Below are 8,156 nucleotides of genomic sequence, written 5' to 3'. Positions count from 1 at the left end.
GTGTGCTCTGCTCCGGGGCTGCTTCACACAGAAGCCACAATCTACGGCACCCTGCCAGGGAGGAGGAGGGGCTGTGCCAGTTATGTATGGCACCTCACTCTCAGCTTGCCATGGCATTAGTTAGTATCTTGGTGCCACGTTTACATCCTCCCCTAACCTGACAATACTCCAGGCTCTTTACTCCAGGCTCCCCTAGCCTGGCTGCTGCCTCCAATCCTGCTTGGCTGCAGCTCCTGGTGGAACAGTGAGGGGAGACTAGGGTGACCAGATGTCCTGATGTTATAGGGACAGTCCCGATTTTTGGATCTTTTACTTATATAGGCTCCTATTACCACCCCCCCCCCCACTCCCACCTCCTGTCCTGATTTTTCACATTTGCTGTCTGGTCACCCTAGGGGAGCTGCAGCCCTGGGATCCCATGGCACGTGGACAGACCAACATGAGCAAGAAATTGGGGCCTGGCGTTCTTTGTGGCTGCTTCTCATGAGCATCTTTGGTCTCCCAATCTCTGCCCTTGAGCCCAGGGCCTGGGGTTGGCAGCCAAGCCCCCAGCTCTTTCCAGCCTGGGCTTTCCCTGCGCCTGCTATTCAGGCCAGGCCAGGCCTGGCAGGGAGGCCTCCCATGCACTCTTGACTGAGCAGCAGAAGCAGGCACACCCCTAGATGTGATCTGGAGGCTCCAGCTCACTGGCTGTCACCTCCACCTTCTGCATTGCAGAGTAGGGGAGGCTAGTACGGAGGCTGCACCAAGGCCACTGGCCTCCTTGGGCAGTAGCAAACAGAGCTCCAAACTGTGGCCCTGCTGGGTGGGTGCGCAGGGCTGGTGGGGAGCGGGAGTTGATTCCCTGGATGTGCCTTTCCCCAAATGGATCCCATGAAAGGGCAACACATGGGCAGACTAGCCCCAAACTCAGCTCAAGGTATCAAGTGCCCTCTTGCACCCAGGCCAGCTCTGGCATTTCCCTGGGTACTGCTGGGATACCCAGTGCTGCTGTGCCTTGCAGAGCCTGTGCCTGCAGCGCTGATTTCAGTGTGCCAGGTGCCCAGGCACAGCTGCCTGAGGGTGCTCACTGCAGGGCCTCATGGAAATGCACCCAATCCCCCTGCACAACCATCCTCCAGGGAGCCTGGTACTGGAGAGGCCAGCTTTATTTAGATTTCTCGCTTGTGTATGTATGATGTAGGGGGTGTGTATACATGTGTGGGTGTGTGTGCAGTGTAGTGTGTGTGTGTGTATGTTTGGATGTTTGTGTGTGGAAGGGTGTAGAGGTGTGGTTTGTGTATACATTTGAGAAGGTGGGGATGGACAGTTGTGTGTGGACGTTTGTGAGTGGGATGTGCGTATATGTTTGTGTGTACATCTTTGGGGGTGAGATGTGTGTGGTGTAGGGATGCGGTTTGTGTGCGCATGGTCGTGAAGACTGACTGCTCTGTGGATATTTAACGTCTGGATTTTCACAATGTTTATAAAATACTCAGTTATAGGGAAAAAAGCCATTTTTTTTTTTTGCAGAGGGAAGGGGCAAAACCATCACACACGCTCTTCCCCTCACTCCAGGCTCTAATGGAAATTTACCCCATCCTCTCTCAAAGCACAAGGCCCAGTAGCCCCCTTCTGAGCTGCTCTGGCAGGGAGGAAAAGTGCCCAGAGTTTGGGGGCAGGGGCCCTTCACCCAGTATTAGCTTAAGGGACCCCATGTGAATGTGAAGGGAGAGCTGCAGTGCCTCCTGCCATGGATGATCTGGGACTGAAGAAAGGGTTCACACCATGTTATAGAAGCAGCTATGCCTTGGGGGGCCCTGTCTGGGGCGGGGGGATGTATGGTCCGGCCATTCCCCCCATTGCCTGGCACCCCCAGCCATGGGGAATTGGAGATGGCTACTTATTGTGTGTTAAGGAAATACCCATGCCAGGGTGGGAGTCAGCATGGTACCCATGTATGCACACCAGGGCATCCTGCCCACTGCCAACACCAGCAATAAAGGACACCGGCTACACCCGCCATTGTGTTTGTGTGCACGCGCGTGGGGGCCACATTCACCAAGGGAAGAGGGTGCCTCTGCCAGTGCTCCAGCTGCCTCTGACCCAGCTGTTGTAGGTGCAGAACACTCAGGCCATGGCAGCAAGGGCTGGGTGGGGTCAGGCTGGGAAGCTGGAGCATCACTGGGGGGCAGCAGCCTGGCTCCTATGGGCAGGAAGGGCTGTCCCCTTCATTGCCCTCCTGGGGTGGCTGTAGGCACCAGCTTTGCCTTCCTGTCTGCTGGGCAGTGTCACGGTGCTGGAGCTAGAACTGGGGGTCCCTGCAGGCAGGAGCAGCAATGTTTACTCCTGGGGGAATGCTGCACCAAAGATTTAAAAGTTCTGTGCAGAATATTTTAAAATTCTGCATATTTTGTAACAATAATAATGTACTCACATCAGTTTCAACTATTTTGATAATTTAGTTAAAAATACCTGTCAGCTACTATATCTGTAACAACACAGACAACAAATGAACTTCCTCCAGGGGCAGAGAGTTAAAGATACCCCTAAAACAACCCAATTCCTCCTTCTGTTCTCCCTCCCTGCCCAGCTGGGGAGGGCAAGCACCCACACCCCCCTCCCTCCAGAGCTCAGCTGTGGGGTGCCCCTCAGTCCAGGCACCCACTCCCCTACCCCCCCCCCCCGAGGAAGAAACAGCCTGATGTTGGGTCCAGGGCTTGTAGGTGGTTTCCTGCATGCCACCTCTTTCCTTCAGGGCATGCTGGGAACTGCAGCTGCTGGGATGACTCCAGCTTTTATCCCCTCCTCCCAGCAGCATCTCCTATTTGGGAGCTGGGCTCTGTGAAGTCCAGTGGCCCCTGCACATTAATTCTGTGCAAATGCTGCATTGCGCAGTAGTGCAGAATTACCCCAGGAATAGATGTTTCCACTGCTCAAATGCCATGTGGAAGCCAGCAAGGCCCCCCTGCTTGCCTCAGCCTAAAACTGCAATGTGTGCCAGTTGCAGCCGGAATGGGCAGAAAGGATACATGGGAGGAGCATGGCCTGCAAGCCCTCAGGTCATGCCCACTGCTCTGGCAGGGCGAGCAAGGTACAACTGCTTCTCTGCATAGGCAGCTGGCCCCAGACTCTGCCCCTGCATCAGAAACCATGGCCTCCTGCTTTGGGTGCTGGCTCTGCTGGCTTTTAACCCTTTGCCAAGCTAGATCACTGCCTTGCTGTGGGGCAGCACTTGAGCACCAGAGCCTGAAAGCAGCAAGGAGCTAACTTAGAAGGCACAGTGAGAGTGCCCCTCATCCCAGCCTGACCTCCAGGAACTGGGCAAGAGTATGAGTAAATGGGCAGGGAGCAGCAAACCTGTGCTGGGGAGACAGCTCCTCACCCCACCCTCTCAGCCTCTGCCTCCCCCAGCACATTGAGCAGAGGAGCCCTTGTGCCCTGCACCCTAGCCAGTCCCCTCTCCATTGCCCCACCACAGGCTGGGTGAGGGGCACAAGGGCTCTGCTCAATGTGCTGAGAAAGACATGGAAGGGAGGGTGGGGGACTGTGGCTCCAGTTGTGTACAGCCCTTGGCCCAATTCTCCGCCTGCCCATGCTGGCAAGGCACTCCAGCAGGAGTGACAGGTTAGGCCTGAGGCAGGGGCTGAAAGCCACAGCCCAGCTCTTGCTTGCTGATAGTAGGGACACCTGTGCCAATACCACAGAATCACAGAAATGTAGGGCTGGATCTCGAGAGGTCACCGTGTCCAAGCCCCTGTGCTGTGGCAGGACCATCTAAACGTAAACCATCCCTGACAGCTGTTTGTCCAACTTGTCCTTAAAAACTTCCAATGATGGGGATTCGACAACCTCCCTTGGAAGTCTGTTCCAGGGCTTAACTAATGTCAGCATGAGAAAGTTTGCTCCTAAGCGACCAGAGGAGGTAGCGAACAGGGGCTTTGCGAGGGAGTTCTCCAAATGAAGGAGGAGCGATTACATGACCCTTTGGGTAAGTTTGTTGCATGTGTGTTTGTGGTGTGCTTGCTGCTTGACTGAAATATACCATGTGGTCTATTTAGGGAAACCATGTGCTGACTGGGTGTGTGCTGAGCCTGGGAGCTTGCTAGGCAAGGCTGAGAGCTTCTTAATGAGGCTTTGATTCCTAAGCCCTATAGCACCCATCAACCCTTAACCAGGGGGTGAGGCTACTCAGGAAGACCAGGGCTTTAAAAAGCCCGAAATGACCAGAGAAGCTAGCAGGAGCGGCTAACGGGCGTTTTGCAAGTGAGTTCACCATGGGAGTGTGTGTGTGTGTGTGGGAGGGAGGGTGCTAGATACACCATTCTTTAAACGTAAAGCCCCCTGATCAAAACAACCCCTCTATAGGCCCCCTGATAAAAACAAAACAGCAACAAAGGAAGGAACTTCAGGAGTAAAAAAAAAAAAAAAGAATGCAGGCAGAAGTCCAGCAACACGGTAGGAACTATACAGTTTATTGCACCCAATGCAGCATATATTATTACCTGCCCTATGGGCAGGTGACATATGTATGCATTCAGTGCAAGGAGCTCCTGGCCCTCAGAGACCATGTGTGGGCATTGGAGACCAGAAGAGTTGAGCTGGAGGAGCTAAAGGAGACAGAGGTTCACAGATGAGACTTTCTGGGACACAGTACAATGGTCCCACCCCCAGGCTGGCAGCCTCTGTGCTGTTGAGGAGGATGGAAAGTATCAGGGAAGGAGAACATCCAACTGGAGTAGAAGGAAATGATCCCATAGTTGGGACCTTCCTTCCAGCTGATGTTGTGGTTTCCTCTCGCACTGAGGATACCTCTCCAGGGGAGGGAACTCCAATTAGGAAGAGACAGGTATTAATAATGGGCAATTCAATCATTAGAAACAGAGATAGCTAGGTATGCTACTTACTGTGGTAGGTCAACTGCTGCTGATCCCCTGTTGACTCCGCCTATGCTTCTCGCTCTGGTGGAGTACCAAAGTCTACAGGAGAGCACTGGGCAGTCGATTTATTGCATCTTCACTAGACACGATAAATCGAACCCCGGTGGATTGATCACTCCAGAGGTAAGTGTAAACATGCCCACAGAAACTTGGTGGAATGAGGGAAATCAATGGGACACAGTAATACCAGGGTACAAAATATATAGGAAGGACAGAACAGGTCGTGCCGGTTGGGGAGTGGCACTATATGTGAAAGAAAGCATAGAATCAAATGAAGTAAAAATCTTAAATGAAATGAATCTCTCTGTACTATAGAATCTCTATGGATATTTCCATCCTCTAATGGTAATATAGCAGTAGGGATACATTACTGACTAGTATGGTGATATGACTGTGAAATGCTCAGGGAGACTAGAAAGACTATTAAAATAAAAAAATAATCATGGGGGATTTCAACTATCCCCATATTGACTGAGTACATGTCACCTCAGGATGGGATGCAGAGATAAAGTTTCTTGACATATTAAATGACACCCCAATGTGCAGAAAAATTAGCAAATATGGCAGGCAACCAGCTTGACTCAACAGCGAAACCTTTGATGAACTTAAAACACAAAAAAGAAGCTTACAAGAAGTGCAAATTTGGACAGATGATTAGAGAAGAGTATAAAAATATTGCTCGAGCATGCAGAGGTGTAATCAGGAAGGCCAAAACACAATTGGAGCTGCAATAGCAAGGCATGTGAAGGGTAACAAGAAGGGTTTCTATAGGTATGTTAGCAACTAGAAAAAGGTCAAGTACTCTATGCTTTTTTCGCCTCGGTTTTCAGACAAGGTCAGCTCCCAGACTGAGGTCCTGGGCAACACAGTATGGGGAGGAGATGAGCAGCCCTCAGTGGTGAAAGAACAGGTTAAGGACTATTTAGAAAAGCTGGACATGCACAAGTTCATGGGTCCAGATCTGATGATTCTGAGGGTGCTGAGGGAATTGGCTGATGTGACTGCAGAGCCATTGGCATTATCTCTGAAAATTCGTGGTGACTGGGGGAGGTCCCAGATGACTAGAAAAAGGCAAATATAGTGCCCATCTTTAAAAATGGGAAGGAGAATCCAGAAAACTACAAACCCATCAGCCTCACTTCAGTCCCTGGATAAATCGTGGAGCAGGTCCTCAAGTAAACCATTTTAATAGAATATTAGGGTTGGAAGAGACCTCAGGAGGTCATGTAGTCCAATCCTCTGCTCAAAGCAGGACGACCACCAACTAAATCATCCCAGCTAAGGCTTTGTCAAGCCGGCCTTAAAAACCTCTAGGGATGGAGATTCCACCACCTTCCCAGGTAACCCATTTCATCGCTTCACCACCCTCCTAGTGAAATAGTGTTTCACAATATCCAATAATATCCTAATATTTTGAAGCACTTGAAGAGAGGAAGGTGATCAGGAGCAGTCAACATGGCTTCACCAAGGGAAAGTCATGCTTGACCAACCTGATTGCCTTCTATGATGAGATAACTGGCTCTGTGGATATGGAGAAAGCAGTGGATGCGATATATCTTGACTTTAGCAAAGCTTTTGATACGGTCGCCCACAGTATTCCGTCCAGCACGTTAAAGAAGTATGGATTGGATGAATGGACTATAAAGGTGAATAGAAAGCTGGCTAGATTGTTGGGCTCAATGGGTAGTGATCAATGGCTCAATGTCTAGCTGGCAGCAGATATCAAGCTGAGTGCCCCAGGGGTCGGTCCTGGGGCTGGTTTTGTTCAACATCTTTATTAATGATCTGGATGATGGGATGGATTGCACCCTCAGCAAGTTCCCAGATGACACTAAGCTGGGGGGAGAGGTAGATAAGCTGCAGGGTAGGGACAGGGTCCAGGGTGACCTAGACAGATTGGAGGACTGGGCCAAAAGAAATTGGAAGAGGTTCAACAAGGACAAGTGCGGAGTCCTGCACTGAGGGGGGAAGAATCCCATGCCCTGCTACAGGCTGGGGACCAACCGGCTAAGTAGCAGTTCCACAGAAAAGGACCTGGGGATTACAGTGGATGAGAAGCTGGATATGAGTCAGCAGTGTGCCCTTGTTGCCAAAAAGACTAACAGCATATTGGCTGCATTAATAGAAGCACTGCCAGCAGATCGAGGGAAGTGATTATTCTCCTCTATTCGGCACTGGTGAGGCCACATCTAGGAGTATTGTGTCCGGTTTTGGGACCTCCACTACAGGAAGGATGTGGACAAATTGGATAGAGTCCAGTGGAGGGCAACAAAAATGATCAGGGGGCTAGGGTACATGACTTACAAGGAGAGGCTGAGGGAACTAGGCTTGTTTAGTCTGCAGAAGAGAAGAGTGAGGGGGGATTTGATAACAGCCTTCAATTACCTAAAAAGGGATTCCAAAGAGGATGGATCTAGATTGTTCTCAGTGGTACCATATGACAGAACAAGGAGTAATGGTCTCAAGTTGCAGTGGGAGAGGTCTAGGTTGGATATTAGGAAACACTATTTCACTAGTAGGATGGTGAAGCAGTGAAATGGGTTACCTGGGAAGGTGGTGGAATCTCTATCCCTAGAGGTTTTTAAGCCCATCTTGACAAAGTCCTGGCAGGGATGATTTAGTTGGTGTTAGTCCTGCTTTGAGCAGGGGATTGGACTAGATGACCTCCTGAGATCTACTCCAACCCTAATCTTCTATGACTGCTTCTTGGAGCAGCTAGTCCTGCAGTCCACAAGAGGAGAGGCAATTCTTGATTTAGTCCAAAGTGGAACACAGCATCTGGTCCAAGAGGTGAAGATAGCTGGAGCTCTTGGTAACAGTGATCATTATATAATTAAATTTAAACATCCCTGTGGCAAGGAAAACACCACAGCAGCCCAACACTGTAGCATTTATATTCAGAAAGAGGGACTACACAGAGATGAGGAAGTTAGTGAAACAGATAATTAAAAGGTACAGTGCCAAAAGTGAAATCTCTGCAAGCTGCATGGAAACTTTTTAAAGACATAATAATTGAGGCTCAACATATATTCCAAATTAAAGAAACATAGAAAGAGAACCAAAAAAGTGCCATTGTGGCTAAACAACAAAGTAAAAGAAGCGGTCAGAGGCAAAAAGACATCCTTTAAATGTATTATTAGGAAAGCCAAAAAATAAAGCAAAGAACAGCTAGCCAAAGACTCAAAAAGTAATAGCAAAAAATGTTTTCAGTACATCAGAAGCAGGAAGCCTGCTAAA

The sequence above is a fragment of the Gopherus flavomarginatus genome, chromosome 16 (genome assembly GCF_025201925.1).
Source record: "Gopherus flavomarginatus isolate rGopFla2 chromosome 16, rGopFla2.mat.asm, whole genome shotgun sequence".
NCBI classification, from domain to species: Eukaryota; Metazoa; Chordata; order Testudines; family Testudinidae; genus Gopherus; species Gopherus flavomarginatus.
Note: the sequence above shows the minus strand (reverse complement) of the source record.